Source organism: Trachypithecus francoisi, unplaced genomic scaffold (assembly GCF_009764315.1).
Source record: "Trachypithecus francoisi isolate TF-2019V2 unplaced genomic scaffold, Tfra_2.0 Lachesis_group7, whole genome shotgun sequence".
Taxonomy (NCBI): domain Eukaryota; kingdom Metazoa; phylum Chordata; class Mammalia; order Primates; family Cercopithecidae; genus Trachypithecus; species Trachypithecus francoisi.
The window spans coordinates 30,836,242-30,854,352 of record NW_022681472.1 but is presented as its reverse complement, the minus strand read 5'-3'; positions in this window follow the sequence as shown (position 1 = coordinate 30,854,352).

The following is an 18,111-nucleotide window of genomic DNA, read 5'->3' as shown; positions in this document are numbered from 1 at the left end:
TTTAACCAGGGTCTAAATTATTGTAGTTTTATAAAGGTTAACCTACCTGGGGAAAGGAAATATCCAATTTCAGCCCACTCTAGCCCTCCTCTCCTACCTAAATGGTGTAGGTAGGGAGACTGTGTGTGAATTTTATGCTCCAGAGGAACAAGCTCACTAACAGATTGAGACTTAATTACGGGACAGCAGAATGCTTCCCCTCCCCTCACACCTCACCACCACATTACTAAAGGCCTATTTACAGCAGTTCCATTTACCCAATACATGTCTGGCTATCAAGAAAGAAGAAACAAGGCATACTAAAAGGCAAAAACACAGCATGAAGTGACAGAGCAAATATCAGAACCAGACTTAACTATGGTAGCGATGTTGAAATTATTAAATTGGGAATTTAAAACAATTATGCTTAGTAAGCTAGGGGCTTTAATGGGAAAGCAGATGGCATGGAAGTAGAGTGATGGAAATTCTAAGAAAAAACGTTTTAATGCTGAAGATAAAAAAACAGTATGACAGGATGAAGAATGCCTTTGATGGACTCATTAGCAAACTGACAAGGCTGAGAAAAAAAAGTCTCTGAGCTTGAGGACATGTCAGTAGAAACTTCCATAATAAAAAAGCAAACACAAAAAAGATGTAACAAAAGGAAACAGGTTATCCAAGAACTATGGAAAAACCACAAAAGGTAAAACATAAGCATAACGGAGATACTAACAGACAAAGGAAAAGAGAAAAGAAGAGAAGAAATATTTGAAGGAATACTGACTGAGAATGTTCTCAAATTAATGTCAGGCACGAAACTTTAGATACGAGAAGCTCCCAGAATGCGAAGCAGGATAAATGCTAAAAAACAAAAACAGCGTGGTTGCTCACACCTGTAATCCCAGCACTTTGGGAGGCCAAGGCGAGTGGATTGCCTGAGGTTAGGAGTTTGAGACCAGCCTGGCCAACATGGTGAAACTCCGTCTCTACTAAAAATACAAAAATTAGGCTGTCATGGTGGTGGGTGCCTATAATCCCAGTTACTCGGGAGGCTGAGGCAGGAGAATCACTTGAACCTGGGAGGCGAAAGTTGCAGTGAGCTGAGATCACGCCACTGCACTACAGCCTGGGCAACAAGAGTGAGACTTTGTCAAAAAACAAAAACAAAAACAAAACAAACAGAACAAACCACCAAAACCGAAACAAAACCAACACATCTAAGCATGTCATATTCAAGTTGCAAAAAAAATCTAATGTAAAGAGAAAACCCAGATAAAAGCCAGAGGAAAAAAACACCTCACCTATATAGGGGCGAAGATAAGAATCACATCCAACTTCTCAAAAAACATGCAACTAAGAAGAGAATAGAGTGAAAGTTTTGACCAAAGATAAATAAATAAACACACACACAAACACACAAAAATTTTTACCAACCTAGATATCTGTAATATGCAAAATTATCCTTGAAAAGGGAACAAGAAATACAGTTTCTTAGACAAACAAAAATTGTGAGGATTTGTTGCCAATAGACTGGCTTGTAAGAAATATTAAAAGAAGTTCTTCAGAGAGAAAGAAAATTGTATAGTCAGAAACTCAGACCTGAATAAAGAAAGGAATAGCATCAGAAAAGGAGTAAGTGAAGATAAAACCTTTTTCTTATTCTTAATTGATCTGATAATGTTTTATTCAAAATAATAATAGCAACAATGCATTTGATTGTATATGCTTATTTGTGTATATATATTAATATGTGTTTATGTATAAGTGAAAGGAATGACAGCAATAGTACAAGAGACAAAAGACAGTAATTGGGAATATTTTGTTATTATAAGATAGCTGCACTGCCTGTGAAGCAGTGTAATGTTATTTGAAATCAAACTTCAATTAGTTGGAAATATATATTGCAAATTCTAAGGCAACCACTAAAATACGTTTTAAAAAAAGTACAACCAATATGCCAAAAAAGGAGAGAAAATAGAACCATATAAAATGTTCAAGTAAAACCACAAAATCAGAAAAAGAGTGGAAGACAAAAGTAGGAGCAAATAACAAATGCTAATGAGGAGAGTAACAGGATCTCACGTTTATTGCTGGTGGGAATGCAAAATGGTATAGCCACTTTGTAATATGGTTTGGCAGCTTTTAATAAATCTAAACACACTACTACCATGTGATCCAGCAACTGTACTCCTTAGAATTTACTCAAATGAGGTGAAAACATGTCCACACAAAAATGTGCACTCAGATGCTTACAGGAACTTTATCCATCATTGCTAAAATGTGGACACAACAAAGATGTCCTTCTGTGGATAAACTGTGGTACATCTAGACAATGAAATATTATTCAGTGCTAAAAATAAATGAGCCATCAGACCAGAAAAGACATGGAGGAATCTTAAATGCATATTAAAAGACAGGAAAGACATGGAGAAATCTTAAATGCATATTACTAAGTGCATATTACTAAGTGAATATTGCTTAAATGCATATTACTAAGTGAAAGAAGCCAATCTGAAAAGCTACATCCTGTATAATTCTAAACATATTAATTTCTAGAAAAGACAAAACTAGGAAACAGAAAAGAATCAGTGGTTAGTAGGGGTTATCGGAGAGAGAGGAATGAATAAATGAGGAACAGAGAAATGTTAGTTCAGTAAAGTTACTATGTATGATACTATAATGGTACCATATACATATTATATTATATGGAACACATTATGTCATATAATTTATATTATATTATAAAATTAAATATGAAATTATACTATTATATTATTATATATTATATATTATTTTCACAAATGTGAAAACCCATAGAACGTATAATACCAAGAGTAAACATAGTATGTGCTATAATAATATAATGATATAATGTAACCTAAGGTATCCGTAATGATACTGGCTCTCTTTTTGCTATAAAGGCAGACTGGGAACTTTGGGAGAAAGGGATAAAGGGATATTGTGATTAAAATGAAATTCTTCATGATTGAGTAAAAAGAGTTAAAAGCAATTGATATACATTAATATACTCACATATTATTTTCAAGTAGTGTTATTTGAAAGTAAACTTGAATTAGTTGTAATTTCATATTTCGTTATATCCATGTTATTTTTACTGGTTGTGTATCTTCTTAAATATTTTCAAGCACTGTGAGCGCCACAGCTTGGAACACATGGCTTAAGAGACTAGTGTATGGTATTTTATTACCCAGACATTTCAAATCATGGTTTTTAGCAATATAGTCAAGACTGTCTGCCCTCAAACTCTTGTGTAGTTTAAGAGTATCTGATATTCTTTTTACTTTTTTCGTCTCTCACGTCAAAATATACAAAGGAAACAATATGATTATTTGAGGGAAGGTTTAAACTTCCATATCAATTTTAGATTTTTGAAGAAAAAAATTAAAAATAAATTATCCTAACATATCTTGTATCTCTCCCTACCTCTTCTTAGAAGATTGTTGATTCCAACTCCAGAACTAAGATAGTAACTTGAAGTATATAATTATTTTATTGAGTTTTGCTTGCTCATTCTCTGGGGAAATGAGCTGTATTCATACTCTCATGACTATGAATAAATACAGCTGTATTTCACACTGTATTCATACTTATTAGGTTGGTGCAAAAGTAATTGCAGTTTTTGCCATTGAAAGTAAAGGGAAAGCTGCAGTTGCTTTAGCACCAAACTAATAACTTAACAGAGCAAAAAACAAAAACAAACAAACAAAAAAACCCAAAACACCTTTTTTTGTAATTTAACAAAGTTGAACCTACCAGTAGCATCTGAATTTGTTTACATTATATAGTGTACACATAACTACATATGTTAATATCACAAGAGTCCTCCACCTTATTTTTATTTGTGAGAGTCAAAACATTAAAGTTAAAAAGTCAACCTGAAGAATGCTACAATGACATTATTAATAAAAAACAAAATAGTCTTTAAATAAAAAAAATTACTGGAAACAAAGATATTTCAAAATAATAAAAGGGTCAATACATATTTTATAAAGATATAATGGCAATATTGAATAAACACTTAGAACAACAGAATATATGAAACAAAAACTCCAGAAACTGAATGGCAAAATGGACAAATTAAAATAAAAATCACAGATAAAGATTCTAATACTTCTCTCCAGTAATTGATATAATAAGTAAAGAGAAAATCAATTTTAATTTAGAAGACTTTAACCAAATTATGTTTATAGAGCAGTCCAGTCAACAGCAGAAAGCACATTCTTTTCAGTGAAGATAGGATATTCTCCAGGCCTTACATCAAGTCTTAATATATTTAAAAGGACTGAACTAGTACAGAATATATGGTTTCTGACTACAATGGACTTATAAATTAGAAATCAATAATAGAAAGAAATGTGGAAATATAAAACTATTTTGAAATTTTGAAAGACTTACAAATAACTCACAGATAAAACAATAAATTACAAGGGAAATTATAAAGCATTTTGAAGTAAATGAGGATTAAAATGCAACCCAACACCATTGTGTTATACAGCTAATGCAATTCTCAGAGGGAAATTCATAGCTCATATTAGTAAAGAATAAAGGTTGAAAATTAATTATATTAGTTTCTGAAGCTAGAAATTAGCTAGAAAATAAGTGTAAATTAAATCCTGAGCATTGGGAAAAAAGGAAATGATTAAGAGAACATGAATAAGTGAGAAGGACTAAAACATAAGCAATAGAGAAAAATCAATGAAATAAGTGTAACCGATTTATTGAAAAGGTCAATAAAATTCTAGCTAGACAAATTAACAAAAGAAAAAAACAAAATGATTAATCTCAGCAGTAACAGAAGAAACATCCTTACAAGTTTCTTACATACTTAAAATATAATAAGATGTTATAAGTAGCATCTAAGATGGTCTTTAAAGATGCCTACCTTCTAGTATTCAAGGCCTTGTGTAATACATACTCTCTCCTTGAGCAATGTGCTTCTAAATCATAGACTACATCAATATTAGGGCATATTGTTTCATTGGTATATAACAGGAAATTATAACTCTCATTTTCTTAGCAAACAACTACATTTGTTGCTGGCTTTAATGAAATAAATTGTCATGCTAAATAGGCCCATATGTCACTGAAGGCAGCCTCTGGCCAATAGCCTGCTAGGAATTACGGCCCCCAGTTCAATAGTTCAAAATAAACTGCACTTTGCTAACATGTAGGTGAGCTTGGAAGCAGCTCTTTCCTTTGTCAGGTTTTCAGATGATACCCAGATTGACACCTTGATTGAAGTCTTATGATAGACTCTGAAGCAACAGACCCACATAATCTGATTCCTGACCCACAGAAACTGTGAGAAAACACAGTGTGCTATATTAAGTTGTTAAGTTTGTGGTCATTTGTTATGCAGCAATAAATAACTGATATGTAATATAATATTACGAACAAGTGCACACCAATAAACTCAACAAATTATATGAAGTGGATGAATTCCTTGAAAGACACAGTTCCAAAACTAAATTAAAAAATAGTATGCCTAAATAGGCCTGTATCAGTGAAAGTCATCATATTCATATTAGGGAACTTTCTCACAAAGAAATCTCCAGACTACATGGCTTCAGTGGTGAATTCTATCAACACGTAAAGAAGAAATAACATTAATCTGATAATACTTCTCTCATAAAATAAGGGAAAATGAAGCATTAACCAACTCATTTTATAAGGTCAGTATTACCCTAACAATCGAAAGATCAAAAGGAAACAAAACCATGGGCTAATATTTGTTATAAATATATATGCAGAAATTCTTACCAACATATTGTCAAATCTCAACAAAATATAAAAAGTATAGTGCATCACAACAAAAGGGATTTATCCCAGAAATCCAAGGTTGGTTTACCATCTGAAAATAATTTAGTGTAATTCATCATATTAACAAAATGAAGAGAAAATAGACATTCATATCATTTTAATAAATGCTCAAAAAGAATAAGACAAAATTTAGCATCAAAACAGAAGAAAAGAAACCTTTCCACTTTGATATAGGAAATTTATGAAAAAACTACAAGTTATATTGTACTTACTAACAAATAACTACTTTTTACCAAAGAGAAAAGAAAAAAGGCAAAGATTTCTGCACTCGTCACTTCTAGCGCACATTTTACTAGAGGTCTTAGCCAATACATTATGGCAAGAAACAAACAGGTTAAAGATTGGGAAATGAAGAACTAAAAGTTTCTTTATTCACATATGACATAATTGTGTGCATTAAAATGTCAAAAAGTATTTTTAAAAGTCACTAGAACTTATTTAGTAAATTTTAAAATAATGCTAAAATAAGACCAATGTACAAAATCAATTGTGTTCTTATATACTAGCATCGAAGAAGTGGAAATTGAAATTTAATGGGACATTATTTAAAATTGCATAAAACACTAAGCATTACATTTAATAAAATATTTGTAAAATTTGTACACTATAAATTCCAAAAATTGCTGAAATTTTAAAAACTCTAAAGAAATTGAGATATATATATTATATCATGTTTGTGAATTAGAAGACTCAATTTTTTTTTTCTTTTTTTTTTCTTTTTTTTTATTTTTTATTATACTTTAAGTTCTAGGGTACATGTGCATAACGTTTATATCATGTATAACTCCCCAATGCAATCCCTCCCTCCTCCCCCCCCCATGATAGGCCCCAGTGTGTGATGTTCCCCTTCACGAGTCCAAGTGATCTCATTGTTCAGTTCCCACCTATGAGTGAGAACATGCGGTGTTTGGTTTCTCTTCTTGTGATAGTTTGCTAAGAATGATGGTTTCCAGCTGCATCCATGTCCCTACAAAGGACGCAAATTCATCCTTTTTTATGGCTGCATAGTATTCCATGGTGTATATGTGCCACATTTTCTTAATCCAGTCTGTCACAGATGGACATTTGGGTTGATTCCAAGTCTTTGCTATTGTGAATAGTGCCGCAATAAACATACGTGTGCATGTGTCTTTGTAGTAGAGTAATTTATAATCCTTTGGGTATATACCCAGTAGTGGGATGGCTGGGTCATATGGTACATCTAGTTCTAGATCCTTGAGGAATCGCCATACTGTTTTCCATAATGGTTGAACTAGTTTACAATCCCACCAACAGTGTAAAAGTGTTCCTATTTCTCCATATCCTCTCCAACATCTATTGTTTCCTGACTTCTTAATGATTGCCATTCTAACTGGTGTGAGATGGTATCTCATTGTGGTTTTGATTTGCATTTCTCTGATGGCGAGTGATGACGAGCATTTTTTCATGTGTCTGTTGGCTGTATGGATGTCTTCTTTTGAGAAATGTCTGTTCATATCCTTTCCCCACTTTTTGATGGGGTTGTTGTTTTTTTCTTGTAGATTTGTTTGAGTTCTTTGTAGATTCTGGATATTAGCCCTTTGTCAGATGAGTAGGTTGCAAAAATTTTCTCCCATTCTGTAGGTTGCCTGTTCACTCTGATGGTAGTTTCTTTTGCTGTGCAGAAGCTCTTTAGTTAATGAGATCCCATTTGTCAATTTTGGCTTTTGCTGCCGTTGCTTTTGGTGTTTTAGACATGAAGTCCTTGCCCATGCCTATGTCCTGAATGGTACTACCTAGATTTTCTTCTAGGGTTTTTATGGTATTAGGTCTAACATTTAAGTCTCTAATCCATCTTGAATTAATTTTCGTATAATGGGTAAGGAAAGGATCCAGTTTCAGCTTTCTACTTATGGCTAGCCAATTTTCCCAGCACCATTTATTAAATAGGGAATCCTTTCCCCATTTCTTGTTTCTCTCAGGTTTGTCAAAGATCAGATGGCTGTAGATGTGTGGTATTATTTCTGAAGACTCTGTTCTGTTCCATTGGTCTATTTCTCTGTTGTGGTACCAGTACCATGCTGTTTTGGTTACTGTAGCCTTGTAGTATAGTTTGAAGTCAGGTAGCGTGACGCCTCCAGCTTTGTCCTTTTGACCTAGGATTGTCTTGGCAATGCGGGCTCTTTTTTGGTTCCATATGAACTTTAAAGCAGTTTTTTCCAATTCTGTGAAGAAAGTCATTGGTAGCTTGATGGGGATGGCATTGAATCTATAAATCACCTTGGGCAGTATGGCCATTTTCACGATATTGATTCTTCCTATCCATGAGCATGGTATGTTCTTCCATTTGTTTGTGTCCTCTTTGATTTCACTGAGCAGTGGTTTGTAGTTCTCCTTGAAGAGGTCCTTTACATCTCTTGTAAGCTGGATTCCTAGGTATTTGATTCTCTTTGAAGCAATTGTGAATGGAAGTTCATTCCTGATTTGGCTCTCTGCTTGTCTGTTACTGGTGTATAAGAATGCTTGGGATTTTTGCACATTAATTTTGTATCCTGAGACTTTGCTAAAGTTGCTTATCAGCTTAAGGAGATTTTGGGCTGAGACGATGGGGTTTTCTAAATATACAATCATGTCATCTGCAAACAGGGACAATTTGACTTCTTCATTTCCTAACTGGATACCCTTGATTTCTTTCTCTTGCCTGATTGCCCTAGCCAGAACTTCCAACACTATGTTGAATAGGAGTGGTGAGAGAGGGCATCCCTGTCTTGTGCCAGTTTTCAAAGGGAATTTTTCCAGTTTTTGCCCATTCAGTATGATATTAGCTGTGGGTTTGTCATAAATAGCTCTTATTATTTTGAGGTACGTTCCATCAATACCGAATTTATTGAGCGTTTTTAGCATGAAGGGCTGTTGAATTTTGTCAAAAGCCTTTTCTGCATCTATTGAGATAATCATGTGGTTCTTGTCTTTGGTTCTGTTTATATGCTGGATTACGTTTATTGATTTGCGAATGTTGAACCAGCCTTGCATCCCAGGGATGAAGCCCACTTGATCATGGTGGATAAGCTTTTTGATGTGCTGCTGAATCCGGTTTGCCAGTATTTTATTGAGAATTTTTGCATCGATGTTCATCAGGGATATTGGTCTAAAATTCTCTTTTTTTGTTGTGTCTCTGCCAGGCTTTGGTATCAGGATGATGTTGGCCTCATAAAATGAGTTAGGGAGGATTCCCTCTTTTTCTATTGATTGGAATAGTTTCAGAAGGAATGGTACCAGCTCCTCCTTGTACCTCTGGTAGAATTCAGCTGTGAATCCATCTGGTCCTGGACTTTTTTTGGTGGGTAGGCTATTAATTGTTGCCTCAATTTCAGAGCCTGCTATTGGTCTATTCAGGGATTCAACTTCTTCCTGGTTCAGTCTTGGGAGAGTGTTTAAGTGTCCAGGAAATTATCCATTTCTTCTAGATTTTCTAGTTGATTTGTGTAGAGGCATTTATAGTATTCTCTGATGGTTGTTTGTATTTCTGTGGGGTCGGTGGTGATATCCCCTTTATCATTTTTTATTGTGTCTATTTGATTCCTCTCTCTTTTCTTCTTTATTAGTCTTGCTAGCGGTCTGTCAATTTTGTTGATCTTTTCAAAAAACCAACTCCTGGATTCATTGATTTTTTGGAGGGTTTTTTGTGACTCTATCTCCTTCAGTTCTGCTCTGATCTTAGTTATTTCTTGCCTTCTGCTAGCTTTTGAATGTGTTTGCTCTTGCCTCTCTAGTTCTTTTAATTGTGACGTTAAAATGTCAATTTTAGATCTTTCCTGCTTTCTCTTGTGGGCATTTAGTGCTATAAATTTCCCTCTACACACTGCTTTAAATGTGTCCCAGAGATTCTGGTATGTTGTATCTTTGTTCTCATTGGTTTCAAAGAACATCTTTATTTCTGCCTTCATTTCGTTATGTACCCAGTAGTCATTCAGGAGCAGGTTGTTCAGTTTCCATGTAGTTGAGCGGTTTTGATTGAGTTTCTTAGTCCTGAGTTCTAGTTTGATTGCACTGTGGTCTGAGAGACAGTTTGTTATAATTTCTGTTCTTGTACATTTGCTGAGGAGTGCTTTACTTCCAATTATGTGGTCAATTTTGGAATAAGTGCGATGTGGTGCTGAGAAGAATGTATATTCTGTTGATTTGGGGTGGAGAGTTTTATAGATGTCTATTAGGTCCGCTTGGTGCAGAGATGAGTTCAATTCCTGGATATCCTTGTTAACTTTCTGTCTCGTTGATCTGTCTAATGTTGACAGTGGAGTGTTGAAGTCTCCCATTATTATTGTATGGGAGTCTAAGTCTCTTTGTAGGTCTCTAAGGACTTGCTTTATGAATCTGGGTGCTCCTGTATTGGGTGCATAGATATTTAGGAGAGTTAGCTCTTCCTGTTGAATGGATCCCTTTACCAATATGTAATGGCCTTCTTTGTCTCTTTTGATCTTTGATGGTTTAAAGTCTGTTTTATCAGAGACTAGGATTGCAACCCCTGCTTTTTTTTGTTCTCCATTTGCTTGGTAGATCTTCCTCCATCCCTTTATTTTGAGCCTATGTATGTCTCTGCATGTGAGATGGGTCTCCTGAATACAGCAGACTGATGGGTCTTGACTCTTGATCCAGTTTGCCAGTCTGTGTCTTTTAATTGGAGCATTTAGTCCATTTACATTTAAGGTTAATATTGTTATGTGTGAACTTGATCCTGTCATTATGATATTAACTGGTTATTTTGCTCGTTAGTTGATGCAGTTTCTTCCTAGCCTCGATGGTCTTTACATTTTGGCATGTTTTTGCAATGGCTGGTACCGGTTGTTCCTTTCCATGTTTAGGGCTTCCTTCAGGGTCTCTTGTAAGGCAGGCCTGGTGGTGACAAAATCTCTAAGCATTTGCTGATCTGTAAAGGATTTTATTTCTCCTTCACTGATGAAACTTAGTTTGGCTGGATATGAAATTCTCGGTTGAAAATTCTTTTCTTTAAGAACGTTGAATATTGGCCCCCACTCTCTTCTGGCTTGGAGAGTTTCTGCCGAGAGGTCTGCTGTTATTCTGATGGGCTTCCCTTTGTGGGTAACCCGACCTTTCTCTCTGGCTGCCCTTAAGATTTTTTCCTTCATTTCAACTTTGGTGAATCTGGCAATTATGTGTCTTGGAGTTGCTCTTCTGGAGGAGTATCTTTGTGGCGTTCTCTGTATTTCCTGAATTTGAATGTTGGCCTGCCCTACTAGGTTGGGGAAGTTCTCCTGGATGATATCCTGAAGAGTGTTTTCCAACTTGGTTCCATTTTCCCCCTCACTTTCAGGCACCCCAATCAGACGTAGATTTGGTCTTTTTACATAATCCCATACTTCTTGCAGGCTTTGTTCATTTCTTTTTCTTCTTTTCTCTTTTGGTTTCTCTTCTCGCTTCATTTCATTCATTTGATCCTCAATCGCTGATACTCTTTCTTCCAGTTGATCGAGTCGGTTACTGAAGCTTGTGCATTTGTCACGTATTTCTCGTGTCATGGTTTTCATCTCTGTCATTTCGTTTATGATCTTCTCTGCATTAATTAGTCTAGCTGTCAATTCTTCCACTCTTTTTTCAAGATTTTTAGTTTCTTTGCGCTGGCTATGTAATTCCTCCTTTAGCTCTGAGAAGTTTGTTGGGCTGAAGCCTTCTTCTCTCATCTCGTCAAAGTCATTCTCTGACCAGCTTTGATCCGTTGCTGGCGATGGGCTGCTCTCCTTTGCAGGGGGAGATGCGTTCTTATTTTTTGAATTTCCATCTTTTCTGCCCTGCTTCTTCCCCATCTTTGTGGTTTTATCTGTCTCTGGTCTTTGATGACGGTGACGTACTGATGGGGTTTTGGTGTAGGTGTCCTTCCTGTTTGATAGTTTTCCATCTGACAGTCAGAAGGACTGTCTGTTGGTCTGTTGGAGATTGCTTGAGGTCCACTCCAGACCCTGTTTGCCTGGGTATCAGCAGCAGAGGTTGCCGAAGATAGAATATTGCTAACAGCGAGTGTACCTGTCTGATTCTTCCTTTGGAAGTTTCCTCTCAGGGATGACTCCACCCTGTGAGGTGTGGGGTGTCAGACTGCCCCTAGTGGGGGATGTCTCCCAGCTAGGCTACTCAGGGGTCAGGGACCCACCTGAGCAGGCAGTCTGTCCGTTCTCGGATCTCCACCTCGCGTTGGGAGATCCACGGCTCTCCCCAGAGCTGTCAGAGTCGTTCGCCTCTGCACCGGCCCCCGCTGCTTTCCCTATTGGACCTCAGCTGTGGGCTGTCCCCAGAGGTGGAGTCTACAGAGACAGGCAGGTTTCCTTGAGCTGCTGTGAGCTCCACCCAGTTCGAGCTTCCCAGCTGCTTTGTTTACCTACTTAAGCCTCGGCAATGGCGGGATGCCCCTCCCCCAGCCTCGCTGCTGCCTTGCGGATAGATCGCGGCAGACTGCTGTGTTAGCAGTGAGGGAGGCTCCGTGGGCATGGGACCCTCCCGGCCAGGTGTGGGATATATTCTTCTGGTGTGCCTGTTTCCTTAAAGCGCAGTATTGGGGTGGGAGTTACCCGATTTTCCAGGTGCTGTGTGTCTCAGTTCCCCTGGCTAGGAAAACGGATTTCCTTCCCCCTTGCGCTTCCAGGTGAGGCGATGCCTCGCCCTGCTTCAGCTCACGCTGGTCAGGCTGCAGCAGCTGACCAGCACCGATTGTCCGGCACTCCCTAGAGAGATGACCCCAGTACCTCAGTTGAAAATGCAGAAATCACCGGTCTTCTGTGTCACTCGCGCTGGGAGTTGGAGACTGGAGCTGTTCCTATTCGGCCATCTTGCTCCGCCCCCCTCAGAAGACTCAATTTTAAGATGGTAATTTCCCACAAATTTTTCCACAGTTAAAAAAAATTTAGGCCAGGTGCGGTGGCTCAAGCCTGTAATCCCAGCACTTTGGGAGGCCGAGACGGGCGGATCACGAGGTCAGGAGATCGAGACCATCCTGGCTAACACGGTGAAACCCCGTCTCTACTAAAAATACAAAAAACTAGCCGGGCGAGGTGGTGGGCGCCTGTAGTCCCAGCTACCCAGGAGGCTGAGGCAGGAGAATGGTGTAAACCCAGGAGGCGGAGCTTGCAGTGAGCTGAGATCTGGCCACTGCACTCCAGCCCGGGCGACAGAGCGAGACTCCGCCAAAAAAAAAAAAAAATTTAAGCACATTCTCAGTTGTGTCTTTTTTTCATTGATAGAAATTAACAAACTTGGCCAGGTACAGTGGCCCCTGCCTGTAATCCCAGCACTTTGGGAGAGTGAGTGGCAGGATTGCTTGAGTCCAGCAGTTCAAGACCAGCCTGGGCAACATAGGGAGACCACATCTCTACAAAAGAGAAAAATTAGCTAAGCATAATGGCTTATGCCTGTAGTGCCAACAACTTGGGAGCTGGCATGGGAGGACCAGACTCCAACTTGAGTCTGGGAGTTGGAGGCTGCAGTTAGCCATGAGTGCACCACGGCACTCCAGCCTGAGTGACAGGCTGAGATTCTCATGAAAAGCAAAACAAAGCAAACAAAAAAGAAATTAACAAACTGGTTGTAACATTTATATGGAAATGTAAAAAATTTAAAACAGCCAAAACAATTTCAAATATATATATATATTTGAAGAAATAATTGTTTTTATGAAGTATTGCTGAAGTAATTGGATATCCATATGCAAAAATAAAAGTGAATGTTAACCTTTACCAATCCTCATACAAAAAAAAATTAATTCAAAGTGTATCGTATGCCTATTCAATAGAGCTAAACCATAACTCTTTGAAATAAATCATAAGAGGAAATCTTTATGGCTCTGGGTTAGGCAAATATTCGTTATATGGCACATAAACAACACAGAACACAAAAGAAGAAGATTAATAAATTGAATCTCATAAAAATTAAAACCTTTTGTTTTTCAAAAGACACCAAGACACCATTATAATGAAAAAAGACAAGCCACAGCCTAGGAGAAAATATTTCAAAATATATATGTGTGAAAAGGGCTTGTATCCGAAATATACGAAGAACAACTTATAACTCAGTACTTAAAAGCAGCCCAATTAAAATGATGGACAGATTTGTAGATCCTTCCCATATATACTATATGAATGACTAATACATATAGAAAACAATCTTAGTTCTTAACAACATTAGTTTGGTGAGAAATATGAATTTAACCACACTAAAGTATCACTAAACTAGAATGACAAAAAAAAAAGCAAATTAAAAAATAAAACCACAAAACAAACAAACAAACAATCAAACAAACAAAGAAATCTAGCAATACCAAGTATTGGCAAGGCTGCGTCACTGCTGGAACTTTAATATATGGCTGATGAGAATGTAAATAAATGGTACAGCCACCTGAGAAAACTGGCAATTTTTAAATAAAATTAAATGGAAACATCATATAATTCAGCATGTATACTTCTAGGTACTTATCCAAGATAAATGAATTTATGTTCACACAAAGGCCTATATATGAATGCTCAGAGCAGCTTTATTTATAAGTCTGTAGCTGTAGTTAATTCAAATGTCCACTAACTAGTAAATGAATAAACAAATTGAGTTATATTTGTAGAATGGAATATTATTCACCACTAAACCGAATTACTGATATGTGTAACAACCTGGGTAGATCTACAGATCATTAAGTATAAAATTCTAGATATGGAAGTCTACATCTATGTGATTCCATCTCACAAAATTTTAGAAAAGATTAAGCTGATCTATTGTGACAAATAGCCGTTCGGCAGTTGCTTGGGACCAGGGTAGGGGAAATGAGTTGACTAAAGGGGCATCAGGGAACTTTTGGGGTTGATGGAAATGGTCTGTATTTTGCTAATGGTGAAGTGATAAGACTATACAGTTCCCAAAGTTATCAAACTTTACGTTTAAAACAGGTAAGCATTAGTGTATGTAAATCACACCTCAATAAAGCTGTTTAAAAAATTCATCCTGTCCAAGACAGAAAATATACAGGTAAGATATTTTCATTTATCATTATTAATATTATGCCCCTTCTCTTTCCCATCGATGGTAGAAATATCCTCAATATGACATATGCTCAGATATTGAGAATTTTAGCTCCTGTTGGGCAAAATGAGGTGATCATCTTCATACATACCAGCCACGTTATGTAGACCTGGAAAGAGAAACAAAAGTTTTATTTAGCTTCAGAAAGACATTTAAAAATAAACAATATCCCATCTATCAATTATCTTTTAAATAAACGGAACCATTTTGCCCTCCCTATGTTTTATTTCACACCTGCGAGGTCTTAGTCATAGAAACTGTGTTTGCTCTCTGCTGGGTGTCAGGCTCGCTCTTGTTATCTTTGGCAGTTCTTTAGAGGCATCATTGTGAAATTTACTCAGAGGATCAAAGTTTAGATATGCTTGAAGAAATTTCTGGTATTCCTGACATCATATGGTTAGAAAAACCTCTTGGGTATTGGGGTAAAGGAAAGAGATGGGCAGGTAATAACAGTGTTCTAACTCTAGCCTGAAGAGTTTGTGTGTGGTAAAGCAGAACTCGTATCATTTATGGGGAAAATAAACATTCATCACAGAATTAACTCAGATGGAATACGACTTCTGAACTGCAATTATTTTGAGTGTACAAAAGGTAATCATTTTCTTTTTTTTCTTTTTTTCTTTTTTTTTTTTGAGACGGAGTCTCGCTCTGTCGCCCAGGCTGGAGTGCAGTGGCCGGATCTCAGCTCACTGCAAGCTCCGCCTCCCGGGTTTAGGCCATTCTCCTGCCTCAGCCTCCCTAGTAGCTGGGACTACAGGCGCCCGCCACCACGCCCGGCTAGTTTTTTGTATTTTTTTTAGTAGAGACGGGGTTTCACCGTGTTAGCCAGGATGGTCTCAATCTCCTGACCTCGTGATCCGCCCGTCTCGGCCTCCCAAAGTGCTGGGATTACAGGCTTGAGCCACCGTGCCCGGCTCACTTTCTTAAAAAAGAAATTCTTTAAGATCTCAGAGACAGAGCAAGGATCAAACATATGTGATTTTTAATTAGGTATTTTTCTGCCTTTATTAGTCCTTGATAGACCAATATTTCCTTGTATTTCCTAAAAATGTTTGAAATTTTATTTTATTTTTTAAAATTTTTTAGTTTAGACAAGGCATTGCTCTATCACCTAGGCTGGAGCACAGTGGCACAATCACAGCTCACTTTAGCCTCAACCTCTTGGGGTCAAGCAATCCTCCCACCTCAGCCTCCCAAGTAGTTAGGTCTATTTTTTGTTGAGATGGGGATCTCAAACACCTGGCCTCAAGCAATCCTCTTTCCTTGGCCTCTCAAAGTGTTGGGATTTCAGGCATGAGCCCAGAATTTTATAATTTAAAAACTAAACTCCATCCTAATCTTCTAAATAAAAGCAAATAAAAGGAATAAACTTGAAATTTCTTCTTAGCGTCTAAACTTATGTTTTAAACATTTTATGTTTGACTAGTATATTCTGCAAACAATCAATCAATATGCTTGGAGTTTTACTGAATTCTTTTTGAAGAAACCTTCTTTTCCCTCTGTAAGAGAAATTTAACGTATGGATCCTTTGAATTATCTGGAAGAACAATTATTGGGTTGAGACAGTCAGACCATGTGAATGAAAGCATTTAAAAATAGTGGCTTTCTTGTGACCGGGAATCACGGTTCACATCTGTCATTCCAATGCTTTGGGAGACTGAGGCAGGCAGATTACTTGAGTTCAGGATTTTGAGACCATCCTGGGCAACATGGTGAAACTCTGTCTGTACAAAAAATTAACCCGGCATAGAGGCATGCTCTTGTGGTCTCAGTTACTCAGGAGGCTAAGGCGAGAGGATTACTTGAGCCCAGGAGGTCAAGGCTGCAGTGAGCCATGATTGTCCCATTGCACTCCAGCCTGGGCAACAATAAGACCTTGTCTCAAAAAAAAAAAAGAAAAGAAAAGAAAACATGACTTTTTCAAGAGCTGCCATTCAGCATGAAAGAAATTAGAGATATCAAAAGGCCTTAAAGAAATAATTGAAAAATATTATCACCATCCTCAATGATTGGTATTACATAGTCTTCCTAGACATCTCCCTTGTGGTAAAGTTTTATACTTTAAAAATATAATATTAAAAAGAATTAAAGTAAATTGATTTAGAACAAGTGAATAGATTATTCACAAAGATAAGTAGCAAAAGTAAATATTATCCGATTGGTGGAATATAACGTTCAAATTTGAATTAGTTAGGTGGAACACATAATACTTTAAAATTTACCTTAATTCTATAAACCAGTGGGGATCAGTTGAAGATTTTTTTCTCTCTTCATTGTTCTCTTTTTTTTTAAAGAAAGATATTCTTGTTATGAAATTAAAAGAATATACAAATATATGTAATAAAATACAAGTGTTCCTTAAACCTTCATTTTTCTCACATCTTCCTCTAATCAAGACAAAGTAGTGAATAGTTTGGTTAGAATTATTCAATTTTTTTCCTATGAATTCATATATAATTTGCCTGATATATAAGTGGGATGATAAACATTACATTGTAACTGTATTTTTAAATTAATTGGTATTTGAACAACACTTTGTCATGTCTGTACATATAGATCTTTTGTATTCTTTTTAAATGCAGTGTAATATCCATAGGGTATATATGCCATAATTTTTTGGTGCACACTTACTCTGATTTCACTATTTTATATGGTTTTTAATTTTTCATTTTGACATTATTTCAGACTAACTGTATTTGTAAAGCTTCCTTAAATTTTTACATCTTACATAACCATAGTACAATAATCATAACTAGGAAATTAGCATCAATGTAACACTGTCAACCAATCAAGAAATTTTATATGTATGTTCCCAAGTGTCCCACTAATGCCCTTTTTACTGATTCATATCTAACCCAAAATCACACATTGTATTTAGCTGGCATGTCTCTTTGGTCTCCTTCATTCTGGGACAGTTCTGAAATTTACTTGTCTTTCATGCCTTTAACACTTTTGAAGATTATTGGCCACTTATTTTATAGAATTTTCCTCAGTGTGTGTTTTCTTCATAGCATAATTTAGCTTATGCATTTGGGCAAGAATCTTACAGAAGTGATGTGAGCTCCTCAGTACATCATATTTGAAGACATGATAACAATGCGTCACATTGCTGGTAATTTTAAATTGATTGCTTGCATAAATTGGAGTATTCTAGGTTTTATCACTTTAAACATTGCTATTTCCCCTTTGTAATTATTAAGCATTAATGGAAGACGATCTTGAAAATATGAAAAATCCTTGTTCTTATTTAACTTTTGCCCACTA